General features: G+C 57.0%; 1 protein-coding gene across 2 annotated transcripts in view; it reads right to left on the bottom strand.

The window, feature by feature from the left end:
• Positions 1 to 17742, bottom strand: part of SORCS2 (sortilin related VPS10 domain containing receptor 2) — a 368252-nt gene that overhangs the window by 139657 nt on the left and 210853 nt on the right. The window lies entirely within an intron of this gene.

Genomic DNA, 17742 nt, shown 5'->3' with positions numbered 1-17742 from the left:
TGTCTGTATCTCACCCCATCATTCCCCCAGGATATTTCTTTGTTGCTTGAATAAATTCAAATAAGTAAGTCTGGCAGCGACGGTGTCTGTATCACAAGGACTTATTCCAAGAAACGGAACTGGATACTGACCGTTGGTTTCGCCCTGTCTTGGCGTCTCCCCTGCCTCTCCCTGTGTGCCGGGGGCTGCAGGGGGCCTGAGGTGAGCATCCCACTCTCAGAGCATGTGACAGCCCTGCTGCAAACCCGGGGTGACCTGTGGGGGGACGTGCCGGGCGCCTGGTGACGGATGGCCTTGTCGGTCCCGTGGGAACACGGTCAGAGGAACCCAACGACTCCAGCAGGTGGCTCCCGGCCCGCGTCTGTGGGCACAGAGATGGGGGTGGCGAGGCAGAGTGGGAGGGGCCCTGGAAAGCACGCACCCGGAGAGAGAAGGGGTCTGGGTGGTGCACGGAGTGGCGTCTCCCTGCAGGAAGGACGACGACAGCCATGTTCCCAGGCTGACCGTCTCTGTGAGCTCTGAAGCTCCCCGTCCGTTCACGGCACTGAGAACACCTGCCGACCTTTTCCTGAGTGTCTGCCGTCCTGCGCAGGCAGCGGGACTCGACCAGACAAGGTAACACGGAGCGAGCGAGGAGGTAGGAAGAGGGGAGAGATCCAGGCTGGACGGGGTGGGGGTGGGCTTACGTTGGGGCTTCAGGGTTGCCGTAGCAAACACTGAAAACAGGGGCTTCAAGCAACAGGGCCGTATCCTCTCAAAGTCCTGGAGGCCAGAAGTCTCAAGTCCGTGTGCGGGCAGGGCCGTGCTCCCGCTGGGGGCTCCAGGGCAGGACCCTGGCGGCCTCTCCCAGCTCCTGGGGGCTCCCAGCACTCCTGGGCCTGTGGCCACATCACAGGTCCCCGACACAGCTTCTCCCTATGTCTGTGTCCACATCTCCATCCGGTTGGCCCGCCCCAAATCCAGAATGACTTCCGATCAATCCTTAACGAGTTACATCTGCAAAGACCCTGTATCCCAAAGGGTCCTATTCTGAGGCTCTGGGTGGACTTGCATTTGGACGGGACACTATTCTACTCACAAAAGGCCACCTATCCCAGACAAGGGTAACTCCAAATTAAATACTTTACATGTCCTGATTCTTGTTTTAAATCCCCAGGGTGCCACTCCTGGATTGAATGCCACCTCCTCCCAAAAACCACACAGATCACCAGGTCAGCGTGGGGACAGCAGTCACCAGGGCCACCCAGGAACCACAGCTGGCACCCAGTGCTGTCTGGATTTCTACGGAGGTTCTCCCGGTACCAGACCCAGAGCTGTGTGATCTCAGGGGAGCGGGCAGCCCCACGCTGAAAATGTGGGGATTGGATTCGATTTCGTCTAAGCACCGGCACTAGCAAGTGACCCCTGAACCTGCCTGCTGGGGACAGAGTCAAAATTCCTTTGAGCGCTCAGGTGTCCAGAAGGGGACAGAGCAGAGAGAGGGGATGGGAGGGAGGGAGGAAAGAATGAGAGGGAGAGAAACAGTGGTCACTGCGGCCTCCGCTGTGCCCCCTTCCCTTCCCTAGCACTCAATACCCACGCCACCTCCAAGCTCCTCTAACTGCGTTCGGCAACTTGGAAAGCGATCCTTCCAATCCACCTTTATTCAGATTAAAAATAAGAAAACCGGACTCTGGAAGCGGTGAACAGGAACAAAGAAGGCAAGCTCCACTGGGAAATCGCTGTTTGCAAACAGGCTGCTTCACGGCCCAGTGTTCGTACAGACTCACTTTTAAAAAAAATGAGTTGATGAAACCATTTTCACGCTCCATAATTATTTCTTTCGTGGGGACATGTGCTCAGCTCCTGTCCCCCCCCCCCCCCCCGCCACCTGCCCCTCTCCTGTGCAGATGAGCCTGTCTCCCCCTGGCGACCTTGCAGAAGACACAGAGGTAACAGGTGGTGCCCACTTCTGCAGCCGATGCACCTGCACGCAAGGCCGGGGCCTCTGTGAGACTCGGTTTCTCTGTCTGCACAAGGGGCGAGACCCCAGACGCCATGGTGGGGTGAGAGTCGGGGTGTGGGGCGCAGGTGGAGTGGGGCTGACAGTCACAGGTGGGGGCACAGTCTCTGCGTCACTGTGCCGCCGGAGGGGCGCTGACGTCACACCAACCGCTTCCCGCTGGGCCTGCGTGTAGCCAGAGGCGCGGTGTTTGTGCGCATGCGCACTAAGGACCACTTCCGGGACAGGCCCGTGGTCTGCACCTGGTGGTCCGCAGAGCGTCAGGAGCACAGCCCCACAGCCGCTCCCGAGATCGGAATCACCACCAGCACATGACACGGGGCGCGGGGTGGGGGGGGGGACCTGAGGCCCCAGCAGGAATGAGGAGGCTTTGATCCACTGCCCGACCGGCCCCCAGACCCTCTCGGGAGCAGCCAACAGAAGAGAGACAGGCGGCACGGGTTTCCGGAACAGGGCTTGAGTTTCTGAGTGGGGAGTGGGAGATGGACTCGGGCGAGGCGGGTGAGCTCGTCACCCAAAGGGAACCAGGCCCGGAGCGGGTCTGTCTTGGGCCGGCCCGCAGCCGGTGGGTTCTTGACTCCGTGCAGGAAAGAGTCCCGGTGACTCTGAGAGGACCTTTATTACAGCTGGGACAGTGGGACCAGGACGGGCTTCGGGCAGAAGCAGCAGCAGCAGAGAGCCAGGGCGAGGCTGCTGCCTGCTCGCTGGGAAGTCAGAGGAAAGGGGGCCTTGGACGCGGGTTCAGGGGTGAGCCTGGGACGAGCTGCCGCTGCCCCCTGCTCCCGGGGTACACGTCTCATGGAGGTGGGGGTGACCCTCAGAGTTTAGGAGAGAGAAAGTAAAAAGATCCTGCCCGAGAAAAAGCATGAGCAGGCTCTAGACTGGCCTCCTTTGTCCTGCGGGTTTTTATCTCTCTTTAGAGGCGGGAATCCTGGGGGAGGTGTCTGGGCAGGGTCTTCACAGAGTAGTCATCAGTATTCCAGGCGTGTCCTCCGACGTGTTGATTCATCAGAACGCGCGTGAGCCCGTCGGGGAGCTCGGGGCCACCGTCTGGTCAGCCTCACCGCTCCGCTGCCATCCCGGGTCTGTCCGGCTCTAATTGGGTTCTTGTTGTCTGTCCCCTTGACCTCATCCGTCCTCGGGCGCGTCTGGCACAAACGACACTAACTGGGCCTCTGTCCTCTGTCTCCCTGACCAGGGTGATTCAAGCGGTTTCCTCTCTGGTTAGGGAGCAGCGGTGTAAACAGCTTGCTCTCAGGTGTCCTTGGTTGGGGAGGGCAAGGTCTTGCGATTCGCTGGCTGCATGTGAATTGGTCACATCGTTTGGCCTTGTTTAATTATCTTGTCTCAGTTTCCCCATTCTGCTTGCCCAGGAGTTATCCTACCTTCGTACTATCCTGCCTCAAGCTGAAGGAAGAAATCACAGACCTGAGAGAGGGGTCGCCCCCACTGTGGGTGGGTGGGGGGAGAGGGGCCGGGACTCGCTGAGACACGCTGACACCTTCTCACGTGAGGGGTCATGGTCCCATCGCACAGGTGCGGAAATTGAGGCTCAGGAGCATGCAGAGATGTGCCCAGGATCCCCTGGCAACTACAGGAAACTCAGCTGAAGGCCAGGCTGTTGGGCGCTGAGTCTGTGCTCTCTGCTCTGCGGCGGGCTGTGACCGAGGGATGGCGTGCTGGTGTCCCTGGCGGTGCACACAGGGTGTGGCATCCTCCCTCCACGCCGGGCCTTCCTGACGCTGTGTCCCACTCTAGCAGCGTCTGGTGAGCGATGCTCTCTAACGGGTCAGCCGCTGGACACTGACCACAGCCCATCCCAACTCAGGGAGCCCTGTTATTATGAGTTTACCCACGAAGCCTGGGGCAGGGGCTACCCAACACAGAAGGGTAAACACCTGTGGACCCCTGGGCGGTCCTGGGAGGCCTTGCAGAGGAGCCAGGAGGGGAAGGAGGAAGAGGCAGGCACTGGACCCTGGCCCACTGGGGGGGGCGGCTGTTTCAGGAGGCACCCCAACGGGCATCCCCACTGCTGCACGGACACCGTGTCGAGGCCCACTGAGAAGGGCTCCCCCAGAGCCCCCACGGGCTGCGGGTCAAGCCCACCGCTGCACGGACACCGTGTCAAGGCCCGCTGAGAAGCAAGCCAGGGACCAGCCAGGATGCCACCATGCCCTCTGGGTTATGAGGGGGGACTTGTGTCTGACGGGGAGCTGGAAGGGCCAGGTTGGGTTCACACCCAGGTGGAGGCCAGGCTCTGGTGACCCTGAGTGGGTGGGGGTGCGGAGAGACCGGGGGAAGGAGTGTGGCTCACCATGGGGCTGTCGGGAGGTACCTACGTGCACACCTAGGAACGGGTCACTGCCCGGGGACAGGCCCTGCCAGGCTTCACCTTCTTCCTGCCGCTGCCCGGAATGTGGCACACGGGGGCACCCACGCTCCGCAGAACCAATGATTCGGGGGCGTGCCAGGCCCCTTGAAAGCCCAGGCTGTCATTGCACATTGGCAGCACCCACACAGAAGAAGAGAAATAATAACAGGAACAGACTCGTTTCGGACACATGCCGCAGCTCTGACAGCCACACAGCCCAGCAGGGGCCTCCCTGTGGGAGTGTGTGGGCTGGGAACTCCAGCAAGCAGGCTGAGCTACAACGTCAGGGAGGTCAGGCCTGGCATCAAAGTCATCCCGGGCTGGGCCAGGTTGACCTGGAATGTGTATCCCTCAGAAAAATTCCTGAAATTTAGCAATCTGCAAACAATAAAATTCCCTTCCAACTCCTTCTCCACTCTTCCTGGAACCATTTTTAAAAAAATAATGGAACAATAACAGCAGAAAAGAGCTACAAACTAACAAGAAGAAAAGAATGTTGTGCATCGCAAACGCACCTTCCTTCTTATGCGTTGCTATTACAACCCCGCTTTAGAAACAAAGTCTCCATGGCTTTCGCACACCCCGGGTCACCTCCCAGGACCTGCACCTCCACGATGCTCTCAACTTCCGTGTGGCTTTTTTTTCTCTTTTTTAAATGTGTTCTTAGATCCAAGAATCTCTTCCAGCTCAATATTTTAAAAATGAGACTCCTCATGTATTCCTAGGGGGAGGGGGGGGAGTCCGGGCACCAAACTGGAACATTTTTAATGCCAATTCCCAGATGACAGAACCTGAGACTCACACCGGCTTTCTGAGAAGCCGTTAACTCTCCACGCGGCTTCTGCCAAAGGCAGCAGGGATGATATATCGGGAGGTTTCAAGAAGAGGAAGAGTGGAAGGAAGGAGACAGCAGGGGAGGAGAGCTGGGTGGTCTGGAGGGGAACCCTGTTTTTCAGGGTTGAGAGGACTATTTCAGTACCAAGTAGAAAAACTAAGTAAGCCGTTAAGACACAGCGACCACAAGGCCCATCCCAGTAAAAGATCAAAGAAGTGCTCTAAGCATTCGGGATTTTTGGTTGACATTTTTTCAAAGGCAGAAAGTTCACAGACACAACAAAGGTCGATTCAATGACAAAGCTGGATAGCTAAGGCCAAGACCTACAGATCTGCATTCCCAAACCGTTTCCTCCCTCAAAGAGGCAGGCCAAACCCACACCTGGTTTCCTCTGGCACCTGGCCTCTCATTTGTCCCAGGAGGTCCCAGGACAGCCCCCGCCCCCAGGGTTGATGTTGGGAGATCCGGGCTGGCAGACGCCTCTGCCTCTATCCTTTTCTGATGTTGAACAGAATCAGGCAAATTCTCCTGAGATTTACCTTGTGTGTCTCTGATATCAGGTGGCACTCATATTGATAATGACAGTAACGCACCATTCGGCGTCATTTCTCCCCCGGTGCCAACGTCCATGCTAAGTGCTTTGCGTGAACTTAACCCTCCCAACACCCTACAAGGTAAGGGTGAGCTGCTGCACCCCACTCCAAAGAAGGGGAGACGGGCCACAGAGAGGTGAAGTCATCGTGAAGGAACTGCGTCTGACCGCTGGCCGGCTGGCTCTGAGCCCACGAACGTCACCCCCACCACATGCATCCCCACATGCACCAGCGGCCACTTCCCGGAGGGCATGGTTTGGGGGAAGAGACCTCTCCAGTCGGTACCTCCCGATGTGGAAGCAGGGGGGACCCACCTGGGGCCAGGACCCCCAGAGAGGGCCGAGGCTCCGTGGGAATTGGGGATTTCCCTCTGAGGCCCGGCTAGGGCAGGAGAGGAACACGGAGACCTGGTGCCTCCAGGGGCCGCCGACCTGCTGCGCTCACGCACTGCTGTGGGGCTCCGTCATCGTCTGCTGCACGAGGACAGGACCTGCCACCAGGTCCACCCACAGCCTGTGTTTCAAAGCTGATCGAACCCCACAGGTGGTGCCAGCCAGAGGCCCCAAGTTCTCTCTGTTCCTGCCACCGACCCTCATTTCCTCATCGCCTAGATTATGCAAACACCCCTCTGAGCAGTCCCCAGAGTGTGTCCAGCCCCGTCAGAGTAAAGCCAGCGTCCCTGCAGCGGAAGGCCCCGGAGAGCGTGCAGAGTGAGCGCCCAGTAGCTCCCTGTTTTGCACAGGAGGAAAACAGGGCTCAGTGAGGAGCCCCGTACCCGTGAGGGAGCCTTCAGAAGGTGCAGAGGCCTGCTGACCCTCCCCATGCCCGCACGAGCTCCCCTCATTCTCCTCTGCACGCCCACAGCGCCCTGCAACACCTGTTTCACCACGGGTGGATTTTCTGCTCCCTGGATCCACCTCAGAGGCCAGGACTGTGTGTGGACAGCTCTCTGCATGAGGTGAGTGCCAGTCAATGTTGGTTGAGTGCATGAATGAATGAATGCATGAATGCAGGAATGAATGAATGCAGGAATGAATAAGTGAATGACAGTTCTCACCCAGACACATGGTCACAGGCATTGCTGAGGCCCTGTATGAGCTCTCACAGGCCCAGAGAAGGGCAGGTAATCTCTTGTTCAAGGTCACACAGCAGCCGGAATACCTGAGGGCAGTGCCTTTGACTGAGGCCTCCTGGCCCAAGGTCAGTGCTCCTTTATCCAGGCTGTTGTGTCCGTCTTAGGCAGATACTAAAGTCTAACAGCCGCAGGGCAGACGCTGAAGTCATCCCCCCACTGTGACCGGCACTCAGGAAGACAAAACGGAACTGAACCTCTCACGCCTTCAACACCTGAGGTTTCTTCAAACTGCATCAGCTGAATGTGTGGGGCGATGACAAGCACTGAGACAAGGGTTCCCTCTGCTGAGCCCGGGAAGTTTGCAGCAGCAGTGGCTGCCCCCCCTCCCCCCGCCCCAGCAGCCCCTGGGAGTCGGCAGGACAGACAGTCTGGGGGCTGACACAAGGGCTTTGGGAACATGAGTGGCTCAGCTGATACTACACAGCGGGGCGGGCCCTGCAGCGTTCTGGGACCCACTCCGCACGGCCCGATCCTGTGGCCTCCACCCACGGCACCCGTAATAACTTAATGCACTGGCTCTCCGGGCAAAGAAACCCACGGAGGTGGAATGGGCAGAACATATTTTTCTGATTCTTTAAGAATCCCATTTGACAGCTGAACAATGACAAGATGCCTTTGAGCGTTTGAAAATGGTGAGCGAAGCCGTCCCCAGCGGAGGCGTGTCCGTTAGCGGGCGCACGGAATCGCTTGTTCCAGCCCTGGGCCAGGGGAGCTGGGGCAGGGGGGGGGGGGACAGCCCAGCGCTGCCTCAGGCTGGGGTCCTCTCCTCAGAGGCACGTGGGGGTCCCGGAGGCCTGGGAGTCGCACCTCACCAGCAGGACCTCATCTCCCTTGGGCTCCCCGCATCTTGGAAGCATGCCAGCCTCCCTGTGCCCAGGGGCACTAGCCGGATGATGCCAGCAGTACCCGGCTCTGGTCAGCCTCAGGAGTCAGCTGTCCCGGCTGGGTTGTGCAGGGAGAACGGGACCCTTCCTCCACACCCACTCCTGGAACCCAGCCTCTGTCCCCAGTGCCACCTCAGTAGGATGAGGCATGGGGGCCCCTGCCAGCCACTGGCCAGGAGGTGTGGCTGGAGCTCCCACTCACCCACAGCAAAAATGTTTTGTGGTTTTTGTTGTTTGTTTGTGGTGGGGAGGACAGACAGACAGGAAGGGAGAGAGATGAGAATCATCCACTCATAGTTGCGGCACCTTAGTTGTTTACTGATTGCTTTCTCAGATGTGCCTTGACTGGGGGGCTCCAGCTGAGCCAGTGACCCTTTGCTCAAGCCAGCGAGCGACCTTGGGCTTCAAGCCAGCAACCATGGGGTCATGTCTATAATCCCACGCTCAAGTAGGTGACCTTGGGTTTCAAACTTGGGTCCTCGGCGTCCCAGGCCAACGCTCTATCCACTGCGCCACCGTTTTTAAAATCATGTAATTTACACCTTCCCCAGACATCGCACTTTCCCAACATGCTCTGTGTCACTGTGACCTCATCGGGTCCCATTTGAGAGACGAGAGCACCAAGGTTCAGAGAGGGAAGTGACCAGCTTAGAATCCACGAGGGTGGGAGGAGGGGCGTGGGGAGCCAGCCTGGGAGACTCCAGCCCACGCTGTCCCCTCTGCCTGCGGTGCAGGCTGTGGGTGTGGCCCCTCCAGCGCCCCCTGTGTTCCGAGAGCTGCACCCAGGGCTTCACCTCTGGCCTCTCAGCTCAGCGGCCTAGAGGGCGCAGTGAGAATCCCCGTGGACAAGGGACACGTGGAGGTGTGGGGACCGGTGGTGGCTCAGCCCCGGCCCCGAGGCCACTGAGCGGTGATGCCCACAGGACGGGTTCTGGGGTTGGAAGGGAAGCTCCTACGGGCCGAGCTCTGGCCTCACAGAGGTGTGGGATCCCTCGCCTTCGGGGACGCGTGGGGGACAGCCAGACCTGCACGAGGCCACTCCTGCCATGGCACAACATGAGAGAGGGCGGTGAGGATGGCGGATGGGGCTTGGTGGCCAAGGACGGGAGGGGGCAGACCTTCGCTCAGGTCCTGCCCGTGGAAAGCCAGGGGGCAGGAATTAACCTGGTGGTCAGGATGGAGTCAGAGGGAGCCGGTGCTGGGAGGGCACCCTCACAATGCCCCCTCCCCTTGTCTCCCCTCCCTTCATCTCCCTTCCTCTCTCTTCCCCTCCCCTCCCCTCCCTGGGGTCCATGCTACAAACCTGTGAGCATTGCCTCATGGCGTTCTGGGTTTGTTTACCTTGCATACTCCAAGACCCTGGGGACCCTTCCCATCTGCCTCCCTCAATGACTGTCTATCCATCCATCCGTCCACTCAGCCATCCATCCACCACCTACTTGTCCTTTGTTCCTTCCTTCCTCCCTCCTTCCTTTCCTTCCCCTCTCCCCCCATCCATCCAACCCCAACACCACACATTACTAAGTACTTGCTATGTGTCTGGCCCTGGGCAGGGCTTTGAGATGGGGTCACAGATGTGCCTTGTGGAGGCCCTGACCTCTAGGAGCACAGGAGACGTTTGGAGAGTGACTGAGTGACCACATGCGCTTCTAGCAACCGCACGGCCTGGAAAGTCGCTCGCCTTTAGCGCTTGCTCACGTCACCCTCGCGCCTCCCAGATCCCAGGACCTGTTATTGGGTCGACTCCAGAATGTGACTCAACTTTGCTCTTTTAAAAACACCAGCATGGTCTTTGTGGCAACCTCCACAGGGAGCCCAGGAATGAGTGGGCGGTGCCGCCCTGCTGCCCACGCCGGAGGGTGGCACACGTCCACAGCGGTGTGCCACCTGACCAGGACCTGCTGAGAGAGAACGCAGGGGGCTCGGGCCCAGGGGGACGGCGGCTCTGGTTCCCTCCCCTGTAAGGAGATTCCTTCCTGAGGACAGGTTCGCGGCTGGCACCGGGCCGGGCCAAAGCTCGTCTGAAGTTTCTGAGGAGCAGTCGACAGTTGGCTGGGATTCAAGACAGAGCGGGGAGGGGGGCATTTTCCAGCAATGCGAAGAAACCGGCCCTCCCATCCTTCACCCCACCCTGTTCACACCTGTCTCCAGGCCCCCAGAGCACCGGCAACCTCCACGGGGCAGCCCAGACCCTCCTCTGCGGAAACGTTCTCCCAGAGTGCCTCTCTCTGTCTGTCTCTGTGTGGGCATCTCCACACATCCATTCCTCCACGTCTGTGTCCCTGAGGGTTTCTCTTAGAGGGCGGCTCTGTCCTTGTGTCTCTTGGTCTGTCTGTCTCTCTCTCTCTGTCTCTGATTTTCTGTATGACCCATCTCCTCCTTCATTCCTCCCCTTCTCCCTTCCCCATTCCCTTTCTCCTGAGATGATCCCAACAGAAGATGTCCCATACACAAGGGTCTGGGACAATGGGTGGCAGCCATCTCCCCTTGGCTGCAAGGAAAGCAGAAGAACTGGTTCCAGCCTCTCCCCTCTCTGGTAGGTGACTGGATGCCAGAGCACCTGGTCCCAGGGAGGTGACACTCTCGTGGGGGCAGTCAAACAGTACATAAGTGGATGATGTCACATAGTGCTTTGTACTATAAATAAAAGAAAAACAAGTAGAGAATTGGGGGGGCACTATTTCTGGGAGAATGGCCCAGGATGCCTCCCAAATAAGGTGAGATTTGAACAGAGACTGGGATACAACACAGGGGTTGGTCCCTGTGGGTGTCTGGGAAAGAGAACAGCACGTGCAAAGGCCCTGTGGTAGGACTCCACACCCAGACTGCATCTCCTGGGCACATTACCTGCAGAACAGAACACTTCAGATTCTGAGCACCTCTGATTTCCACCCTCAGCCCTGCTGGCGAACCTGATGACTGGATGTCGGGGCAGGGGTCCTTCCCGGGGCAAGCCGGCAGGAGGAGCCACACACACACAGAGATGCTGACATCTGGGGAGGGGAGGGACACCCGTCCTGTCTCAGGGCCTCAAGCAGGGGGAGCCTAGAGCCCCCTTCCGTCGACTGCTCGACCTTCCCTGTCATTCCCGCACGATAGCAGGGTCCTGCGACCCCGCGGGAATGGAAGGCCTCTGTGTCCACGCCCGTCGCGATCCAGCGCCCTGCACAACCCCGCTGGTCGAAACCCACCTCGCAGGATGTCTGCACATTCCCTTCAAACATCACATCCACGCTAATAAGGCAAATAAACACGGCGTCTGGAGATCAGAGGCCCTGCGGTTACAGTCTATTAAATTAAATTCCCCGTCAAGGGTGAACGAGAAGATAAACTGGGTTATTCTAGTCACGGCAAATTAAGAAGAAGAAAAAGGGAAAAAAGGAGCGTTTTGAGAGAGATGTAATTTCGCGGTCCCTGCAGCAGTGATGGCAGCTGCCTCCCGGGAGTTGGTGGTCTGGAAGGACAGCTCTGGAGTGGTTGTGTGTGGGGGCTCCTCTCCCCACACGCTGGCTCCAGATGCCTGTCCCTGGGCCCCAGCGCCCCTGCCCTGTGTGAGGACGGGCAGGCTGAACCGGGAACCTTCCTTCTGAAGCCCTGCGCGGGCGGGGCGGGGATGTCATTGTCTGGGGCAGGGATGTCATTGTTGGGAGGTCAAGGGTGGCTTCCCCCAGCCCCATCCCACAAGACCAGTTCCTCTTCTCACCTCACCCTGCTTCCTCACCCGCAAAGCCCTTTCCTCCTGAGGGTCTGTCCTGGTCCTGGAGTCTCGCTTTGCCCCCCTGGGAAATGGGAACTCACGACTGCCCTCACACCGTTGTTCTGCTCCCAGAAAGAGCCGAGCGCCACAGTTTCGCAGAAGAAACTGTCCCCACAACCACCAGACGGCCCCTGAGCCGCCCAGCTCATCACTGGTCTCCCGTGGTCCCCGACGGACCAGGCCCAAGCTACACCAGGGCACGAAGGAGGCAGTCGTGACGGAAATGCTCCAAGTTCAGGCTACACTGGCTGCGTGATCCACAGGGCGCGGGAGAACATGGACACACCGGCTCTTGTGCAAACGGGAATTTCAAAAGGGCGACAGGAGAGCATTTAGCTAGTGTGGAACCCTGCTGAGTGTGGGGCCCCGGGGGACTGTACCTGTCACCAGCCCTTGGACCCAGAGTCGGACGGATATGGGTGCAAATCCCAGCACAGACTAGTGTGTTAACTGAATGTTGTCAGCAGTGTCCTTCTCTGAGCTCGGTTTCCTAGTTTAGAAAATGAACAGTTCTTAAGGGTTATAATGAGAGATGAAATGAACTGATACATATCAAAGGAGCTAGTACCCAGCACCCAACAGATACTTAATACATCTCCGTGTTCGCCATTCTCTGTTCCCAACAAAGTCACGAGGACAAGAGAAATGCTGAACTGAGCACCAGAAGCACTTGAAAACACTCTGGGTTCCGCGTCCGGAGCTCCTCCGGGACGGGCATTGGGCTTGAACTCTGCTGACAAACACCCGCACGTCCATGTTAAGGCGCCTGCAGTAGAGAGATCCTCAAGGAGGAACCTCACTCTCAACCCCCTCCTGGCGGCTGAGCTCGGAGAGAACTCAGGCTCCCGGTCATGCCGGAGGCTGCACTGGGAGGTGGCCCTCGCCCCTGGCCCTTGGAGAGCAGTGGGATGACCCAGGCAGGACCAAGGGTGAGGCCTCAGAGAGTTCAAGGCCAGTTGTGGGAGCTTTAACAGCCCTGGCTCCTCCTCTCCGCCCCCGGCCTGGGGTCAGTGTGGTACCACGGGGTTCTGAGTCAGAGAGGGAGGGCATCAGAACCACCCCCACTACTAAGAGAAGCTGCTTACACCTGGCCTCCAGACGGTGGCTCTTGGTGGAGTTCAAAATGAGAAATACTGAAATGTGATATCTAGCAAGCCAGCGGGCCAGATCAGTCTGCTGGGCTCAGTGTGCGTTGTGTGAACATCCATGCTCTGTCAGCAGCTAAGGAACACGTGGTGGTTTCTCTCTGTATCTGTGGCTACATCCAACCCCCGCCTGCACCTGCCTCTGCCTGTCTGTCTCCACCTCCACCTGCATCTGTTCTACCTGTATTTCAGTCTGTACCCGGCTCCGTCGGTATCGGTGGGTACAGCTGTATCTGTTCTCCCTGTATCTCAGTCTGTACCCGTCTCCGTCGGTATCGGTGGGTACAGCTGTATCTGTCCTTCTCCCTGTATCTCAGTCTGTACCCGTCTCCGTCGGTATCGGTGGGTACAGCTGTATCTGTCCTTCTCCCTGTATCTCAGTCTGTACCCGTCTCCGTCGGTATCGGTGGGTACAGCTGTATCTGTCCTCCCTGTATCTCAGTCTGTACCCGTCTCCGTCGGTATCGGTGGGTACAGCTGTATCTGTTCTTCTCCCTGTATCTCAGTCTGTACCCGTCTCCATCGGTATCGGTGGGTACAGCTGTATCTGTCCTCCCTGTATCTCAGTCTGTACCCGTCTCCGTCGGTATCGGTGGGTACAGCTGTCTGTTCTTCTCCCTGTATCTCAGTCTGTACCTGTCTCCATCGGTATCGGTGGGTACAGCTGTACCTGTCCTCCCTGTACCTCAGTCTGTACCCGTCTCCATCGGTATCGGTGGGTACAGCTGTATCTGTTCTCCCTGTACCTCAGTCTGTACCCGTCTCCGTCAGTATCGGTGGGTACAGCTGTACCTGTCCTCCCTGTACCTCAGTCTGTACCCGTCTCCGTCGGTATCGGTGGGTACAGCTTTATCTGTCCTTCTCCCTGTATCTCAGTCTGTACCCGTCTCCGTCGGTATCAGTGGGTACAGCTGTACCTGTTCTCCTTGTATCTCAGTCTGTACCCGTCTCCGTCGGTATCGGTGGGTACAGCTGTATCTGTTCTTCTCCCTGTATCTCAGTCTGTACCCGTCTCCGTCGGTATCGGTGGGTACAGCTGTCTGTTCTTCTCCCTGTATCTCAGTCTGTACCCGTCTCCATCGGTATCGGTGGGTACAGCTGTATCTGTTCTTCTCCCTGTATCTCAGTCTGTACCCGTCTCCGTCGGTATCGGTGGGTACAGCTGTACCTGTCCTCCCTGTATCTCAGTCTGTACCCATCTCCATCGGTATTGGTGGGTACAGCTGTATCTGTTCTCCCTGTATCTCAGTCTGTACCCGTCTCCGTCGGTATCGGTGGGTACAGCTGTATCTGTTCTCCCTGTATCTCAGTCTGTACCCGTCTCCGTCGGTATCGGTGGGTACAGCTGTATCTGTTCTTCTCCCTGTATCTCAGTCTGTACCCGTCTCCGTCGGTATCGGTGGGTACAGCTGTATCTGTCCTTCTCCCTGTATCTCAGTCTGTACCCGTCTCCGTCGGTATCGGTGGGTACAGCTGTATCTGTTCTTCTCCCTGTATCTCAGTCTGTACCCGTCTCCGTCGGTATCGGTGGGTACAGCTGTATCTGTTCTTCTCCCTGTATCTCAGTCTGTACCCGTCTCCGTCAGTATCGGTGGGTACAGCTGTATCTGTTCTCCCTGTATCTCAGTCTGTACCCGTCTCCATCGGTATCGGTGGGTACAGCTGTATCTGTTCTTCTCCCTGTATCTCAGTCTGTACCCGTCTCCATCGGTATCGGTGGGTACAGCTGTATCTGTTCTCCCTGTATCTCAGTCTGTACCCGTCTCCGTCAGTATCGGTGGGTACAGCTGTATCTGTCCTCCCTGTACCTCAGTCTGTACCCGTCTCCGTCAGTATCGGTGGGTACAGCTGTACCTGTCCTCCCTGTACCTCAGTCTGTACCCGTCTCCGTCGGTATCGGTGGCTACAGCTGTATCTTTTCTCCCTGTACCTCAGTCTGTACCCGTCTCCGTCGGTATCGGTGGGTACAGCTGTATCTGTTCTCCCTGTATCTCAGTCTGTACCCGTCTCCGTCGGTATCGGTTGGTACAGCTGTATCTGTTCTCCCTGTATCTCAGTCTGTACCCGTCTCCGTCGGTATCGGTGGGTACAGCTGTATCTGTTCTCCCTGTATCTCAGTCTGTACCCGTCTCCGTCGGTATCGGTGGGTACAGCTGTATCTGTTCTCCCTGTATCTCAGTCTGTACCCGTCTCCGTCGGTATCGGTGGGTACAGCTGTATCTGTTCTTCTCCCTGTATCTCAGTCTGTACCCGTCTCCATCGGTATCGGTGGGTACAGCTGTATCTGTTCTCCCTGTATCTCAGTCTGTACCCGTCTCCGTCGGTATCGGTGGGTACAGCTGTATCTGTTCTTCTCCCTGTATCTCAGTCTGTACCCGTCTCCATCGGTATCGGTGGGTACAGCTGTATCTGTTCTCCCTGTATCTCAGTCTGTACCCGTCTCCGTCGGTATCGGTGGGTACAGCTGTATCTGTTCTTCTCCCTGTATCTCAGTCTGTACCCGTCTCCGTCAGTATCGGTGGGTACAGCTGTATCTGTCCTCCCTGTATCTCAGTCTGTACCCGTCTCCGTCGGTATCGGTGGGTACAGCTGTATCTGTTCTCCCTGTATCTCAGTCTGTACCCGTCTCCGTCGGTATCGGTGGGTACAGCTGTATCTGTTCTCCCTGTATCTCAGTCTGTACCCGTCTCCGTCGGTATCGGTGGGTACAGCTGTATCTGTCCTCCCTGTATCTCAGTCTGTACCCGTCTCCGTCGGTATCGGTGGGTACAGCTGTATCTGTTCTCCCTGTATCTCAGTCTGTACCCGTCTCCGTCGGTATCGGTGGGTACAGCTGTATCTGTTCTTCTCCCTGTATCTCAGTCTGTACCCGTCTCCGTCGGTATCGGTGGGTACAGCTGTATCTGTCCTCCCTGTATCTCAGTCTGTACCCGTCTCCGTCGGTATCGGTGGGTACAGCTGTCTGTTCTTCTCCCTGTATCTCAGTCTGTACCTGTCTCCATCGGTATCGGTGGGTACAGCTGTACCTGTCCTCCCTGTATCTCAGTCTGTACCCGTCTCCATCGGTATCGGTGGGTACAGCTGTATCTGTTCTCCCTGTACCTCAGTCTGTACCCGTCTCCGTCAGTATCGGTGGGTACAGCTGTACCTGTCCTCCCTGTACCTCAGTCTGTACCCGTCTCCGTCGGTATCGGTGGGTACAGCTGTATCTGTACCATCAACTCCTTCTGCACTTGTATCTCTGCCTCAGGCTGCATCCATCTCCATCTCCATCTCCCTCGGTATCTCTGTCTTCATCCATATCCATCTCCATCGCTATCTCCATCTCCATTTGCATCTCCACCTCTAGCTGCACCTGTCTCCATCTCCTTGTGTATCCACCTCCAGCTCCATCACCTCTGTCTCCAACCCCATCTCCAGCTCCATCATCTCCACCTCCAGCCCTATCTCCAGCTCCATCATCTCCAACTCCAGCCCTATCTCCAGCTCCATAATCTCCACTTCCAGTCCCATCTCCAGCTCCATCATCTCCAACTCCAGCTCCATCTCCCCAGCTCCATCGTCTCCAGCTCCAGGTCCGTCATCTGCATCTCCCCCTCCAGCTCCAGCTCCATCTGTATCTCATCTCTATCTCATCTCCTGTGCTGGGGACAGAAGATTCTACATGGGCTATATCTGAGTCAAGGTCACTGCCAATTTTGTATTTCAAGGAGATAATAAAATTTGTCCCAAAAAACCCCTCTGCTCCCCTATTTCTAGGCAGGTGGCCTCACCACTCTCTTTAAGTAGGCCAGGAGCTCCAAGGGCGGCACACGTATGTGCAGTTTTCTCCCCGTTCCAGTTTGGATTTTCCCTCCTCTACAGAGTAAAATTCTTCCTACTTGGAACTTCTGAAAAGATGACAACAATGTATCTTTTCCAGTGTATTATTCTCGAATCCTCCGGCGGCTCAGACGAGCCCGGGCTCCCACACAGAGAGCCGTGCCTGGGATCTAAGCGCCGGGATGCTATTATTGGCAGGGTCTCTCCGCTCAGCTATTTAATTTTAAAACATGAATTTGTCCAATAAATGCACTGAGAGATGAAGAAGTAGCCAGATTCTTTGAAAAAGTGAAATATAGCATTTAAATAGGTCACATTTCCCACGGGCCAGAGACACCCTAATGGATTTACTCTTTGTTTCTCCCTTGAATGCTGAGGCTGAAGAGATGAGTCTTCCGGCGAAGCGTGTCAGTGAGCTGCCTTGCAGGAAGCCAGCCCTCTGTCTCCTTGCACAGTACTTGTATGTATGTGTGTGAGAGAGAGAGTGAAGTGAGACAGACAGACAGACAAAGGGACAGACAGAGAGACAGAAAGGGAAAAAGAAAATAAGAAGTATCAATTTTTTGTTGTGGCACCTTAGTTGTTCATTGATTGCTTCTCACATGTGCCTTGACTGGGGGGCTACAGCTGAGTCAGTGACCCCTTGCTTAAGCCAACGACCTTGGGCTTCAAGCCAGCAATCATGAGGTCATGTCTATGATCCCACACTCAAGCCAGCGACCTCAGGGTTTCAATCCTGGGTCCTCAGTGTCCCAGGTCAACACTCGACCCACTGCGCCACCCTCGCACAAGGCCTTGGGTCAGGCCCTTGCACAGCAGTTTTTGAGCACAAAGGCTGTATCGGTAGATGGACAGTCACGAGATCTGGCTTTAAATTCTAGCTCTTCCAGCTGTGTGGCCTGAGGCAAGTCACTTCCATGCTCTGCACTTCATACGTACCGCCCTGTCCTCACGGTGTCACGGGCCAGAGGGAGCCGGACCTGGAAGCAGGAGTCATGGGGAGGGAAGAGGTCTTCACGGGCCGGGACCGGAGGAGGACCACAGAGGCTTCCTGGCGGTGGCAGCAGACAGACCGACCGAGCCCACTGTGGCTCCTACCCTGAGCTTCCCATCTCCGCTTCCTGAGAGCTTTCCTTCCCACTCTCACAGATTAACCCTTTGAAACAGAGATCACTGTCCAGCTCAGATGTCAGCCCCC

The sequence above is a fragment of the Saccopteryx bilineata genome, chromosome 5, assembly GCF_036850765.1.
Source record: "Saccopteryx bilineata isolate mSacBil1 chromosome 5, mSacBil1_pri_phased_curated, whole genome shotgun sequence".
Classification (NCBI taxonomy): domain Eukaryota; kingdom Metazoa; phylum Chordata; class Mammalia; order Chiroptera; family Emballonuridae; genus Saccopteryx; species Saccopteryx bilineata.
Note: the sequence above shows the minus strand (reverse complement) of the source record. Positions and strands in the feature narration are given on the sequence as shown.